Genomic DNA, 15726 nt, shown 5'->3' on the forward strand with positions numbered 1-15726 from the left:
GGGCAAATTACAGTTAACCTACAAACCCGCACGTCTTTGGGATGTGGGAGGAAACTGGAGCACCCGGAGAAAAGCCACGCAGTCACAGGGAGAACGTGCAAACTCCACACAGATGGCACCTGAGGTTAGGAGCGAACCCGGATCTTTGGTGCTATGAGGCATTGCACCACTGTGTCATTGAGGGGCAGAGAGACGTGGTTCTCCTACACTCCCAACCCCTGTGCAGTGTCTGCACACTGGGCAATGTGGTGCATCAGTGAGTGAGAGGCCTGGGGTGGATATTGAGTGGGAGAGAAACTTGATTTCCCATCCTTTGTGTGTGTCTCCCCCAACTCACCCCACCCCTTCTCTCATGGAATAAGATGCTGTAAGTGAGGGAGGGGTAGAGAGGGGGTGGATCCCCTTGTGTGTGCCTCCAAGTCTCCCTTTGTCTTCTACCCTGCACCAAGGCATTGTCAGTAAGAGAGAGGGAGGGGGGGAGGGGGAGGGGGCTGGCTGGCTGGCCCCGACTCCCAGTGTGGTCTCCCCAGCACTATTTTCAGCAGTGATAGGAAGGGAGAGGACAAGACATTCCCTTACCCCCCTGTGTGTGTGACTCCCATGTCTCCCTGTACACTACACTGAGGTGTTGTCATTGAGCGGGGTAGAGGCCCCTCTCTGCGTGTGTCTCACCTGCACCGTGTAGTGTTGGCTGGTGGGGGGGATAGGGAGGTAGGGTTGGAGGGGATTGGGATTGATGGGGGGGGATTAGGAGGCATGGAGGAGTAGGGAGGGAGTGATAATGTATTAAAGAGGAAAGGGGGTTAGAGAGGGGGGGAGGGGGAAATATGGAAGGGATAAAGAGGCTTAATCCCAAACTGCCTGTGTTTTCCCTCTCTCTCCCTGTATATATGTGTGTGTCCCATCACTTCCCATGTGTATGTGTCCCTCTCCCTGTGTGTGTTTCTCTCAATGTATGTGTCTCTCTACTAGTGTGTGTATATGTGTGTGTTTCTCTCTCAGTGTGTGTGTCTCTCTCCCAGTGTGTGTCTCCCAATGTGTGTGTGTCTCTCTACCAGTGTGTGCGTGTCCCATCTCTTCCCATGTGCATGTGTGTCTCTCTCCCCGTGTGTGTCCCTCTCGCCGTGTGTGTCTCTCTCGCCGTGTGTGTCTCTCTCTCTCTACCAGTATGTGTCTCTCTACCAGTGTGTGTGTGAGTCCCACCTCTCTCCGTGCGTCCCGAGGTGAGGCGGGCTCGGGGCTGCTGTCAGCATACACACAGTGAGCGCTGGGGGAGGGACTGTGTGAGGGAGATCCGTGTGTAACGGCGGAGATCAGCTGCTCGGCCCTGCTCTGCCGGCCGCCCTTCATTCTCTGCCCCCGTGTCCATGCAGAGAGCCGGCGAGGCCCCGGCCCCCCGCTGCCCGATGGAGGAGTGAGGTAAGGAAGGCACAGCGCCTCTTGTACCTGCCCCCCGGGGCCGCTGTTGAATGCACCCTCTCCAAACTCCTCCTGCCTCAGCTTGCACTTTTTGCAAAGTGTTATTTCCTCGCCCCGACTGTCGGCGAGTGGGGACCGGGGGGGGAGAGAAAGCTGAAACCATTCCATGTTCCTGCAGATCACACGTCCATGCCTCGCAGCCACTCGCCCACTTACAACAGGGGCACTTTAAACAATAATCCTCGTCGTTCTTACAGCAAAGAGTGAGCAGACCCAGGCAAGCAGAGGAGTGGGTGAGTGGCCTGGTGTTGAGTGAGTGGGTGACTTGGTGCTAATGGAGGGGAGAGGGAGGGAGTGAGTGAGTAGCCTGGTGTTGAGGGATTGAGTGGCCTGATGCTAATGGAGGAGAGAATGAGTGAGTGCAGGGCCGGCTGAGGGGAAATGGCAGCGGCGCTGGCAGTTCTGTCTGTCTGTCTGTCGGTCGGTCGGTCTGTGACTGACTGACTGACTCTGCTCTCGGCTTCCCCCAAGCAAGATGGACTCTCGCACTCGCTGTCTTGTCAGCGCTCGCATCGACATTTTGCACACAGCCATGCAAACTTGAGCTTGGCCTACTTTGCACCGCCACCGTGCTGCTGGACGAGGGCGGCCGGGGCCCCCACTTACACGGGCACTCGCGGCTGGCTCTTGCATTGTAACTTGGCCAGTGTACTTTTTGTTGTTGGGCCGGCTTGTGTCGAGCTGCCTGGACCAGAGGGGGGGGGGGGAGGTTTGTCTGGTCTTGCAAGTCGTCCTTTTCCCAAACACCCCGTGTTTTGACGTTGGGTTACAGTGTACCTGTGTCGTGGTCTCAGAAAAGTGATTGATTTCCAAGTTAATATCATTGTTCTGTGCCAGGGCAGACTGTAAAATTACAGCATATTGTAGTGTTTTAATACGTAAGGCGTAAGTGTACGTCCCATGTGCCTGTAGAATGTGTGGAGCAGTGTCGCTGACAAGTCCTGTAACTACTGGCTGCTACCACTGAACCAATCCACAGAGTTGGTCCACAGCAAATTCGTCGCATTTCGCCGGATTAATTAAACACAAGCACCATTTTTAGCCAGTTCTGTTACCATACGTTTGCACTTTGAGTCAACGTGCGCAAGTTTTAATTCATGCTTAAGTTAAATACAGGTGTAATGCAGGGGTGTCGAGTATTTCAAAACCTCAGAGAATGCCAATGTTTTCAAAACTTCGGTTCTGCCAATCGCGTATTGTCGAAAATCAATGTGCTCGATGAAAGGTAAACTGAAGGAATTAATCAACATTATTTACAGTTGTTAACTGCTTCGAGGAAATGGCTGCAGTTCTATTATAAAAGAGAAATGTTATATCGCAATTGCCTTAAGAAACATCTTTAACGTATGGCTTGTTCATTTTGTACTGTTTGTCGGTGGTCTTCAATATGAAGATGAACTGAGGCTTTCTCCATTGGTCATGAATTAACAGTTGCTAGCCAGAGTTGGTCAATAATCAGATGTTATTTGACTAAAGTTTATTATTTTGTGAAGATAGACTTTATTATGATATACCCTTCCTTGGTTTGGTGTATTACTGATGTCATGCTATTTTACAGCTGATGGAGCTTTTTTGTATTAAAGTTTAGGAAAATATAATTTCATTTTAGTTAAGGTGACATTATGAATTAAGACAAGACACTTTTTTAATGGATTCCTTTTAAATCTCTTCTCGAAACACCCAAATCTCAACTAACTGAAAATTTTAAATGAAAGTTTGAAAACAACATTCTATGATCAAAGTAGTGTCTCCTACAGATGTATTAAAGGGCATCTACTACTGCTCGGTGATATTTCTGCAAGATTCGTTTTTAAAAAAAAAAACAGTTGTGGAGAAAGTGAGCACGAATAGTAAATATCTTGATGATCGTTATCACGAACGGCCAACTCAAAACAGAAATGGGAAATTAATTTGTTCAAAGCATTCCTGTGCTGTACTGTTCTATGTTCTAAGTATTCCAACCATTGGTATGTTAGACAACAGTCGTAGGAAATTAAGGCTCTTTGGGTTATCCTGATGTTTGTATGCGAAAGAATTGTGGCTTATGGTGTAACAAAAAATATTATTTCATGAGGGAATAATTATGATTTTAGATCTTCAGATTGTACTCTTGTCAACTCTCATAAGTTTTCCAATGCAAGGTTTGTACAATCGATGTAAAAGAGAGAAAGGAAGTTGAGTGTTTGTCCAGATTTTGGGGTGCATCTCATATAATGCATTTCTGCATTTGGACAAAGGGAGTGACTAAGCCCATATCCCTGATCTGTGACTTTGGTCATTACACTTGTTTGTTTGAATCAAAAATCTCGGTGTATAGTTCTGTGCAGTGAACTTCCCAGTGAACTTACTTGAAGTTGTAAAATATTTTTCAGCTATGATACCACAGTTTCCCATCATGCAAGAGGAAATTGTGGGCGTGTGGAAGCAATTTTTGTTGGAAGATGTTGACATGGCTATTATAGACACAATGGAAAATGGGAATAAATTCCATTGATGCTCAGCTTATAGCATACATAATATGTATCTGATCAGTTCTCAAATGGTTCAAGTTCCAATTCATTAAAAAAAAATCAAAAGTGAAATTGAGGATCAATTGATGATGTGATCACTGTACCTTAATTGGTACACGTGACAATAAAATACCTTTGAAACCTTTGAAGGGGTGAGGAAAAAGGGTAGAGTTGTCTTTCATTCAGAACATTTGATTATTTAACACTCTTGCCCTATCCTGTGCTCTATAACTTGGATGTGGACCAGCCTATTGGCCTTAAGTTGATGTGGGCCTCTTTCTTCAACCACTGCAGTCAGCGTGGTGAGTGAATGATGCAACTGAATGGATTGCAAGGCCACTTCAGAAAGGCAGCTTTTTGCACACAGACCTTGACTAAGCTACTACAAATGGGTATAGTTGGTATAAAATGTTAGACTTAAAAGTTACATTTGAGGTTGAGAATGCGGTTCGGTGTTCATTAATACAGACTACTCGTATAAGGTGCAGAACAGCAATCCTGCAAAAGTATTATAGCTCCAACTGGTGGAACATCCTTTTGTAAGGCATGATCTGTATCTGTGCTGATGGGTATAAGGTGGCAGACTTGGCAGACGTTGAGTTTTAGTGATTATTATCTAGGATGAAGGAAGGGATATTGGAGAGAGTGGACGTATTTTCCAAAGTGATATGCCCAGCCATAGGCGAGTGTGATTTTAATTTTCTGCAACATAGCACCTAAGGTGGGAAGGCATTTAATATTTCACGGTACTAAGTTAACAATTCTTAACCTGTTGATGGGATTAGAAGGACTGGTTCTGTTATAGGCTATATTGCTTCCAGAACACCCTGACATCATTCCCAGGAAGGCCATGGAGATTCTTCAGGGCATCTTGGTCAATATTTATACATTTATTCATAACATCCAAACATATGATCTCATCAAATTACTATTGGGAAATCTTACTGTGGACAAATTGGCTGCTATGTTTTCTATATTACAACACTCAATGCACATCAGAGTATTTTATTGTGAGGTTGTGAAAGACTTTTAAATATTTCATGAAACTCTTTTACCAATCAATACCTGATTTTTCTAATTTCAATTTTGAAGTTTTAAATATTGTTCAGAAGTCTGATTTCAAAATATTGCAGTATGTTAATAATTTTTCACACTAGAAATACAAAGAGGAACCAGGCCCTTCCACCCAACTTGCCCATGCCGACCAAGATGCCCCGTCTACACTAGTCCCACCTGCCCGTATTTGGCCCATTTCGCTCTAAACCTTTTCTATCACGTACCTGTCCAAATGTCTTTTAAATACTGTTATTGTACCTGCATCAAATACCTCCTCTGGCAGCTCGTTCATTATACCCACTACCCCCCTATGTGTGGAAAAAGTTCCCCCTCTGATTCCTATTAAATCTTTCCCCTCTCGCCTTAAACCTATGCCTTCTGGTTCTCAATTTCCCTAATTCTTGATTCCCGTTTAACAGACAGTGGACCAACCAAAATTTCTTGAAGAAAAATAAAATTGCATAGAAATAACGTCCTTATTGTTATGCTGAATACATTGTCTCTTTTGTAATTATGGAAATTGAAATTGTGGATTCAGATTCACACATTCTTATTTTTTTAATCAATATTTGTGGGTTTGGGCATCAACGGCAAGGTTGGGTCTCATCTGAAATTAACCTTGAAAATGTGGTGATGAGCTATCCTCTAGAACCGCTGCAGTCCTTCCGCACAAGGCACACCAATAACTTGTTTGGGGAAAGAGATCCAGAATTTAGACCCAGCGATGATGACGGAATGGCAAAAGTCACAAAGGTGTGCAACATGGAAAGGTGCAGTGAGGTGGTGTATTCCATGCATTTCAAGCCCTTGCCTTTCTTAGGGGTAGAGGTTAGACCTGTGGCAGCTGCTCAGATGAGTAACTGCAGTGTGCTTTGTGGATGGTACACACTGCTGTCACTGTGGCGATAATGCGGGGAAGGGATGTTCAGGGTGCTTGAAGTATCGATCAAGCAGGCAACTTTTTACTGGATAATGTCAACCTTCACTTGTTGATGAGCTGCACCATCCAGGCAAGAGACAGTTATTCCATCACACATTCGTCATTGATCCTGCTATTGTAGCCACAGTTTGTGTGGTTGGACCAGTGGAATTTTTGATGAATTGTGACTCCCGGGATGTGGATGGTGAGGGCTGATAATTACTAATACACAAGAAAATAAGGCAGGAAAAGGCCAAATGATCCTTGGTAACTTCAAAGGAAAAATCCAATTAAAACGTCTCAAATTTCAACTGCTTGATATTGAGCACCTGAGTCATAAAAAAAAAAAAATAATAGGGAAGTCCAAGATTTATCTTTTGTCTCTGCTGTTGTTTGTTTCAGGAAGGAGTTGACCAGCTAATGTTGATCTGGGCTCTCCCTCTGGCTTCAATCTGGCTTCCTCTTCATGAGGCAACTTTTGTTGGAGATGTACCTGCTGTGCTGGCCCTTGCTCACGATCAGATAATGTGCTGCAAGATCCTCATGAGGGATGGTTACTTGGTGAGATGCTGGAGAATGAGTGATCTATGGTAAACTGGACACCATGAAGGAGTCTATTTCTGGAGAGAAGAAATTGCAGCTAAATGAAGGAATTTTAAAATTATTTTAATTATTTGGATTTAATATTTTAAGAATGGTATGTCTCTTAAATTGATTTCTACAAATAGTTTACTAATATTTGACCATTGCAAGGTATAGCACAGAGTGGGGCATTCCTTGGAAATGTAGTTATTGCAGCACTCCTACATGCAGGTTTAGTACATTTTTATTATACTCTATATATTTCTGATAATGTATGTAAACCTCAGGAACGTACTTCCCAAGTAACATCAGCATGTATCCTTGAACACTGTTTCACCACCGTCAGGTACGTCTATCGCTCCATTCCTGATCTCGGCTGGTCTGGTCATCCGTTGGTGCTGCTCCTACAAGCTTACGGTCAGAGATTGATGCGGGAGCCTCCAACAAAGAGTAACTCATCCACTGTCTGAGGAAACCGAGGGTCCATTGAAGCCTTAAGTTGCTGGACTGGAGCGTGTGAGAGAGCATCGTCCACCTCCGTCATCACTGGTTTCATCAAGAAATGTGTTGACAACTGCATTCGGACAAAGCCACTCTCTGCTAAAGTCTAGATCGCCAGCTTTCATGAAGGATGGTCCCACGCTGTACAAGACACCAGGTGTGATCTCTGCAAGTCCACCAGGAATGCCGAGAGGAACATGCAGAAGAAGCTGGAGGTTCAAGTCCAGCAGATGCCAGGTGACTGGCTGGACCAGAATCATCCCGGGCTACGTTAAAAACCAGGCTGATCTCTGGAACCGATGCAACTCCACTGGATGAGTTCTATGACTTTTTCAACTGGCACACAATGTTCCACCAAGGCCTGTCTCCATACCCCTATCCCAGTTGGCTCTGTTCCATACATCTCAGATGCTGAAGACAGATCTGCTTTTATGAGGGGGATCTCTCGGAAAGTGGCTGATCCGGATGTAGTCCACAAACGGATTTTGAAGTCTTGACCAGTCAACTGACCGCAATCTTCATCGATATCTTCAACCTCTCGCTTCAACAGACTACTGTTCCTATCCGTTCAAGGAAACTTTCATCATTCCAGTCACCAAGGGAAATAAAGTGACCTGTCTCAATGACCCGCACCCAGTAACACTAACATTGACCATAATGAAGTGCTATGAGAAATTGGTAATGGCCCACATCAGTGCTAGTCTTCCAGACAATCTCGACCCATTGCAATTATTGTGCAAGAAATTTGGATCTACAAAGAATGGCATCTTTCTTACACTACATTCTGTTTTGGACCACCTTCATATAGCACAGACTTCAACATCGCAATACCAAATGAGCTAATTCTTAACCTTCTGGACCTTGCCCATCATGCCGCCATCACCCGCTGGCTTCTGGACCTTGTCCATGGCGCCACCATCACCCGCTGGCTTCTGGACTTTGTCACCAGCAGACCTCAGTTGGTTATAATTGGTCATAACATTTGCTCCACCCTGACCTTCAACACTGGTGCTCCTCAGGGTTGCGTGCTCACTCCCTTGCTCTACTCCCTGCACTCATGACCAAGTGGTCACGTACAACTTTAACTCATTCTCTGCATTCAAGGATGATGCTACTGTTGTTAGTCAGACCAATGTCGTTGATGAGATGAAGTACAGGAAAGAGATCGGGAACCCTGTTTCATAGTGTCAGGACAGTAATGTAATCTTTAACATCACCAAGACAAAAGAGATGTTAATGACCTAACAAAATGACCACTGTCCCCATCATTGGGGCTGCTGTAGGCATGGTTGACAGATTCAACTTTCTAAGCATTCATCTCCAGCAGACTAACCTGATCCCTTCTCACTGACACAGTGAATAGGAAAGATCATTGGTGTATTTTTACTTTCTTGGGTATCTAAGATTCAGCAAGTCCACGAGGATTCTCCCGAACTTCTACAGATGCGCTATAGAAGATATTCGGAGTGGCATCTTGGGTATGGCCATCTCCTCTTCTCTTGACCGCCTGAGTGCACAGAGAGTGGTGAACACAGCCCAGTCTATCACAGGCTCCTCCATCTTCACGGTGCGTTGAATCGGGAAAGCTGGACGTATCATCAAGGATGCCCACCACCCTGGTCATTCCCCCTTCTACCTTCTGGCATAAGAACAGACTTAAGAACACCATGGCTATCGCGTAAAAGTCACCTCTTCCTCACCATCTTCCAGGAGGCGCTGCTGCGTACTATTATGCTTAACTCGACCTCATTCAGTTATTCTGCTGCTGTCTTCAGTACTGTTTCCCATCGCACCACAGTCATTGCATTATTCTGCTGTCTTGCACTCCTTGTATTTATTGTTTATTTATCATTACTGTAAGTACACTGTTTACTCTGTGAGCTTCAAATGAACAAGGAATTTCATTGCACCCTAGTGCATACGGCAATAAACTAATCTGAATAGGGCCTAAATATATTTGTTCTACTATAACAGTGTTAGGTATGTTGTGGTGTTAATTGATTACTTTCAGAGGATTAATCATAAGAAAGATTTGAATTGCATTTGTGATTTTCAATGTTCATAAAAGGGAAACCTAACCGTTTCATAATTTTAGACAGGATTAAATTGCATCAATTGTTTTGATTTGATTTTTAGTATAAGCATTGATGGTTGCAGTATTTTACTTGTAGTAGGGGAATTAAGAACAAGAGGACATTGGTTTAAGGTGAGAGTTACTTACTGCATATTATGCCTCCTGGCATGTAGGGCAGCAACGAAGGTCCTCCACTCCACCATGCCCAGTAGTGTTGATCCCTTCAGTTGTTTCCGTAACATATTTGTTTTACGAGACAGGGTTGTTAGCCCTGTGCTTAACCTCCAACCTGGAGGACCAGTGGATCGCTCTTTGTCTCGCCTCGACCCTGCGACCTGTCCAGCATGGGAGACCCTAACAGGAGACGAAGCATAGCTCTAGGGGTCACTGAGAATCACAAGCTCCCCAACCACGACAAGGTTGCAATCCAACGGGGAGAAGGTGAGAGTGGAAAGATCTAATAGGAAACTAATGGACATCTTGTTCACAGGGTGGTGGGTACATGGACCAAGCTTTTTATTTTATTTTTATTTATTTAATTCTTTATTTCGAACAGAATAAAAAGCAAGTATGAAACAGCATACAAAAAAACCCAAAACAAGAATATTTATAGTGTCATAAACAATATCTATAAATAAATGAATCTTATGTGTCCGAAAAGGAGCAGGAAGAAGCCAAAGCTTATTAATTCCCACCCCTTATTCAACTGCTTATAATTATCTTATACAAATTTAGCAGCGATAAACACCTATTTCCATATGTACACCAAATTATTTACATTTATACACTAATCAAATATTTACAAAGCCATACAAAAAAAGGGAGAAAAAAATAAAAAGGAAAAAAACACCCTCATGTACTATTCAGTATCTTAGTCATATATACAACCCATCACCCTATAATCACCCTTCCCCAATACAATCAGTATAACAAATATCCCACGTACAGTCACCTATCCTCATCCCAATATCCTTTTAAACAAGTGTTTTTGTACATCTTTTTAAACTGAATTATTTGCGCTAAGTTTTATCTCCTGTTCCAAACCATTCCACAAATTCACCCCACAGATTGCTATGCACATTTTAAGAATTGTTTTGACATTGAGTTTTTTAAAATTAAGTTCCCATCTCAAATGATACCCGCCCTGTCTTTCCATAAACAGTTTTTGTATGTTTTCCGGAAGTAAATTATTTCTTGCTTTGTACATGATTTGTGCAGTCTTAAATTTAACCAGATCGGTGAACTTCAGTATATGTGACTTTAAGAATAATAAATTGGTATATTCAAGATATCCAATCTTATTGATGATTCTTATTGCTCTTTTTTGTAATGTGCATAACGGCTGTAGGTTGGTTTTGTATGCGTATTATATTACACGGCTGTATTATATGAGTATTATACAGAGTGTGTAATGATTTGTGGTCCAGAATGTATCTTGATTTTCCCAATATTGCTATAGACTTTGGTCCAGAGGATTGGAGAGGTTTAGAGCAATATGGACCAAACACAGGCAAATGGGACTAGCTTAGATGGGGTATCTTAGTCGGCATGGGCAAGTTAGGCCCATACTGTATGACTCAATTTGAGCTTTTACAATTATTATTGTGCATGGAATTTTGATTTAATGGGCATTACACCACATTAATTTCATGCTGATTCCTCGCGTGACCTATTGTGTTAAGAAATGGAATTGGAAAGGCAGGTGTTTGAACTCCTTTGTCAATGCTGGTGCTCACTGGTGTTGGCCACTCAGCTGCCATTCACTTCAACCACAGCCTCATACATTCACAGTGTTGCCCTATATCACTTGATGCCCTCGTCCAGTCCCTTTTACCTGCTGGTATGCATAATCACTTAAAAAAGAAGCTACATTTATCAACTATTTTTTCCATCTATATATTTGCCTCATCTGTCTTTTTATTTACTAATCAACTTCTTATTTAATAAACTATTATTCAAAAAGTATAAAATACACACACTAGAAATAAAACCTGATTAAGTTTTTAACATCTTAGAGGTGTGCTGGACTGGCGAATATTGTCAGAGACAAAGCACTGCCCAAAGTAAATAAAAACCTATTGATTTCTACCAAGAAACCTCCAAATAACCCAGCTTTCACAGTCTATTGAGGGAATGTGTCTATATTTGTCTTCTATTATCATTGGCTATGAAAAATCTTTTTGCTCATAGGTGTAAATTAAGATTATATTCTTTTGATCTTGGTTTTCTCACTGGAGAATATCACTTTTTTTGCATCCACCATCTGTAATCCTATTAACGTGTTCAGTACCCCGATTATATCACTTGTCAATCTCCTGTACATCCGGAACGACAGCCCAGTTTATAAAATCCGCCTTCAGTTTAGGTATCTTTGAATGGCGATGCAATGAGCAAAATAGTATTATTTCTGGATGATAGATGTTTGGAGTGTTTTTGTGTTAATTTGATAAATGCAAATGGCATTAGTCGTAATGTGAGGCCAAATGCATCAAAAGTAGTGTCTGACTGCTGCAGAGTGGGGCTGGTGGCACGGCCAGGTTTGCTGCAATGTCGGAGAGATTGAAACAAAATGTACTTGCTGTACCTCCTGTCCAGGTGGTGGCTGCAAGCACTTGGTGCTGTGCCTTCTGCAGGATTCACAATGGGAGCAGGAACACATTTGCTGCAGGGTGATTTATGAGATTGATCACAATTTGTATTAATTGGAGCAGGCATGGGCTGGTAGTGTAGACGGGGCAGCTTGGTTGGCATAGACAAGTTGGACTGAAGGGCCAGTGCCCATGCTGTATGACTATGACTTTTACATTTGGAGATGGGTTGAATTATGCACATGGAAGGAATAGAGAGAGATGGTCAGTATGGGGAAAAATGCACTATGATGCAAAGATCAACCATGAACATAATGATCCATGAAACAGGCTTGAGGTGCAGATGCTAATTTACACTGAAGATGTACACAAATTGCTGCAGTAACTCAGCGAGACAAGCAGCATCTCTGGAGAGAAGGAATGGGTGACGCTTTGAGTCGAGACACTTTGTCAGACTTCACAATCAAACCAGGAATGCTGCGTTGCCCGATGTAGATCCATAGCGGGGCAGACTGACTCCTCAGCCTCATCTAGTAGGTTGCATAAAGATATTGAAGACTCGCGCCACTGGAAGAGTGGATATTCTTGCTGATGCACTCCATCGACTAATGCAATCAAAACATTCCTGCACTGTTGCTGAATGGTGAATGCTTTCTGCAACAGCAGTTCAAAGCACTTATTTCTGATGCCTTCTCCATTTTTGGTGAGTAGTGTGAAGTGTTATATAAATTTAAGTTCATTTTCTTTTCAAATGTTTCTGGGATTGAGACGTGAATATTAGGAAGATACACACTTTCGCCAGTTTTTTAAATGTTATTCATTCATAGAATGTGACCATTGGTTGCAAGGCCAAGTTGCACTTCAATGACACAAAAAACTGGCATAACTCAACGGGACAAGCAGCATCTCTGGAGAGAAGGAATGGGTGACAATTAGGGTCGAGACCCTTCCTCACTTCAATGGGTGGTTTGGGACTATATGAGTTACTACGATTCAGGTGAGAAAGGATTTCTGGATTTATGTCCAACTAGTGATGAGGTACATTGGGTGAGGTGAAATCTGACCAATGCGATCGAACCTCCCAGAATGGCAGTTACTTTTCTTGCTGGAGAGTGTTATTTCCTTGCATTTGTATGCATTCATTTTGTTTGAAACTTGTCAGATGAAGTGTGGGTATTGTCAAAGTCTTCCTGCCATATAGGGAGAGACTGCTTCATTTTCTGAGAAAATATGGATTAGACAGTCCTGATGAACTAATGCGATGTTGACCTTAGGATTTGGTGTCCAGCAACCACATACCCCCTTTGCAATAGTGTGGTTTCAGACAGTAAAGAATTGTGTTCTTGGGTTTACCTTTACTTCAGTTTTACTGGATTCCTTGGCATCATAATTGCTCTGATGTAAAAAAAATCACTCCCAACTTGCCTCTGGAATTTATTTTCTTTCTCCAGGCACTGAGATCTGGTGGAAGTAAATCGGAGCATCTGGCTTTTACTACTTTTCTAGCAGCATCATCAACATCTTCCATCATTTAGTTGATGACTGAGACTGCTGTTGATGGTCCAGATTAGGTTGGTTTGTTTATTTCTGGATACAGACAGTTGCAGGGCAGTTTTTCAACATGCAAGGAAGCTGTCATTGTGTTCTGACGAAGGGTGTCCAACCTGAAACGTTGACTCTGTTTCTCATCCCACCTAACGAGCAATTCCAGCATTTTCTGCTTTTGTTTTAGATTTACTGCTTCTGCAGCTTTTTAATATTTGGAAGTAGATGCCATTGGAAGTGCTTGGATAATTCATATAGGAGTTTGGTGGCTGCCATGGATTTTACAATTTATAAAACTCTGTGTCCAAACACTTCATATTTGGGCCTCCATATTTCTAAGCTCTCCTCTTGAGATCACCTGGAGTCTCCAAGAATGGAAGGCTGTCTTTATGGAATACAAGATGGGACTATCCCATTGTTTAGGAAACAGTTAGACAGGTACATGGATAGGACCAAGGCTAGGAGGGATATGGACCAAGCGCAGGCAAGTGGGACTAGTGTAGCTGGGACATTCTTGGCCAGTGTGGGCAAGTTGGGCCGAAGGGCCTGTTTCCACACTGTATCACTCTATATGACTCTATAATCTTCCAAATGGCCTGTACAGGGCTTGATAAAGATAATTGCGGTGTGACATTCCCCAAACAAATTGGGATTGTCTTCGGAAAGAGAATCACTAATTTCTCCTCCAAAGGTTATGGATCTTTGAATTTCCACCTTAAGAGAGCTATGGATGTTAATTCAGAAACAATATTCAACATTGAGGAAAATGTTTGGACCATGGGAATTTCTGAGTATTGGAGGTGAGACAGGAACATGTTGAAGTCAAAGATGAAATGTGCCAAGCTGATAAATGGTGGAGAAGCTGTTCAGTGTCATCCTGCTCCTACGTCATATTATTACCCTGTGTTTTCTAACCTACAGTGTGTACTGGTAACACAGGTCATTAACACTGAATACAGTGTGTACTGGTAAAACAGTGCATTAATCATCGATTACAGTGTGTATTGGTAAAACAATGCATTAACACTGACATACAGGGGTTAGGAGGGAGAGATAGATCAGACACGATTGAATGGCAGAGTAGAGTTGATGGGCCGAATGGCTTAATTCTACTATTATTCCCTGTGACCTTACAGTGTATACTGGTAAAGCAGTGCCTTAACACTGACCTGCAGTGGGTACTGGTAAAACAGTGCCACAACCATAGACGATCTTGTTCTCATTTTCATATCCTTTCATGGTCTTGAACGTCTGGATCTCCTGACCATCTCCATTCATAGCCCCTGAATTCAAACACTTCACCATTGGTAGCCAAGGCTCCAACTGCCATTTCAATTATTTTCATTCCTTCCATATCTCCTCCTTAAAGCTTTTGGTCCCCCACACTAATACGCATAAAGTTGTTTGAAGTGAAATTATGTTTGATAAAGTACCTTGTGAGGTGGCTGGGAATGTTTTGCCACCACTAAGGCACTATATAACTGAGGGGTCCTGGTGTATCATGTATTTCAGCTGTTTCTTGATGGCATTAACTGCAGACACAATTGTGATGCTTGGGACTCGATGGAGAGGCAGGATGTTCATGAGCTGGGCACTTCTTGAAGATTGTGAGTGCCTTTTGCACCCGCATGCTTGGCTTGGTTGTTGTTGAGATTGGTGATATCCATTGGGGTTATTTGATTGATCTCCAGCAGTTACAACTGGATGTGACAGAAATCTTGGCCGTGATCTAATTGCTTGTTTGGGGGGAGGGGGGTTCTGTTGTTTTTCTGCTGAGTAGACTAGTTGATCAGTGTTGCAGCTTTGTGATGCTTGCCTATAGTCAATGAACCAGGCATGTGGTGATTGTAATGGCTGAGAGAGATGTCCAAAACCATGAGGTTATGGAGGTTTGTTTTATTCTGGGATGTGGCAAAGCCAGCATTTATTGCCCATCCCCAATGACACTACCTTGTTGCACCTGTCATTCACAGAGGTGGGCGCAAGATGGGTTCCAGATGGGTACATTAGTAATCTTGGTGCATGCAGTATTATGGCAATAACTAGAGTGAGTATTTTATTGTTTTTAACACCCACGCCAATTGAACTCCAAGTATTTTCAGACCTGGGGAAGATGTGGTCATGTGTGCCATTTTGTGTTATTACTTGACGAAAGCAAAATCCATCATCTGGTGGCATGGCCTTTGGCTGCATTCTCTCCTTGTGACTGCATATCTGTTTCACTTTTCACAAAGTCGAGAACATGTTCTGCATGGCTGGCCAGATGTCAAATTCCGGTTTTGCTTCTTCAGCAGTCACTTCAACGTATTTCTATTTTGGCCAGTTAAATACTCTCCTCGAAAAAGAAGACCACCACCACACAGGGCGAAGCAGCACTTCAATAAACCGTACACAATCATTCCCTCCACTGTTGGTTGTACTTGGTGCCATGCATTGTAATCACTCACCTCAACTGTTGACACTGCCTTCCAA

General features: G+C 42.9%; 1 protein-coding gene across 2 annotated transcripts in view; it reads left to right on the plus strand.

Annotated features, from left to right (window-relative positions):
* Positions 1-1199: 1199 nt before the first annotated feature.
* The window catches only part of bbx (BBX high mobility group box domain containing), a 166666-nt gene continuing 152139 nt past the window's right edge, over positions 1200-15726 (plus strand). For both annotated transcript variants that reach the window (XM_033033367.1, XM_033033368.1), the window contains exon 1: positions 1200-1419. The gene's annotated coding sequence lies outside the window, so the exon portion shown is untranslated. The remainder of the gene's footprint in view (positions 1420-15726) is intronic.

The sequence above is a fragment of the Amblyraja radiata genome, chromosome 14, assembly GCF_010909765.2.
Source record: "Amblyraja radiata isolate CabotCenter1 chromosome 14, sAmbRad1.1.pri, whole genome shotgun sequence".
Classification (NCBI taxonomy): domain Eukaryota; kingdom Metazoa; phylum Chordata; class Chondrichthyes; order Rajiformes; family Rajidae; genus Amblyraja; species Amblyraja radiata.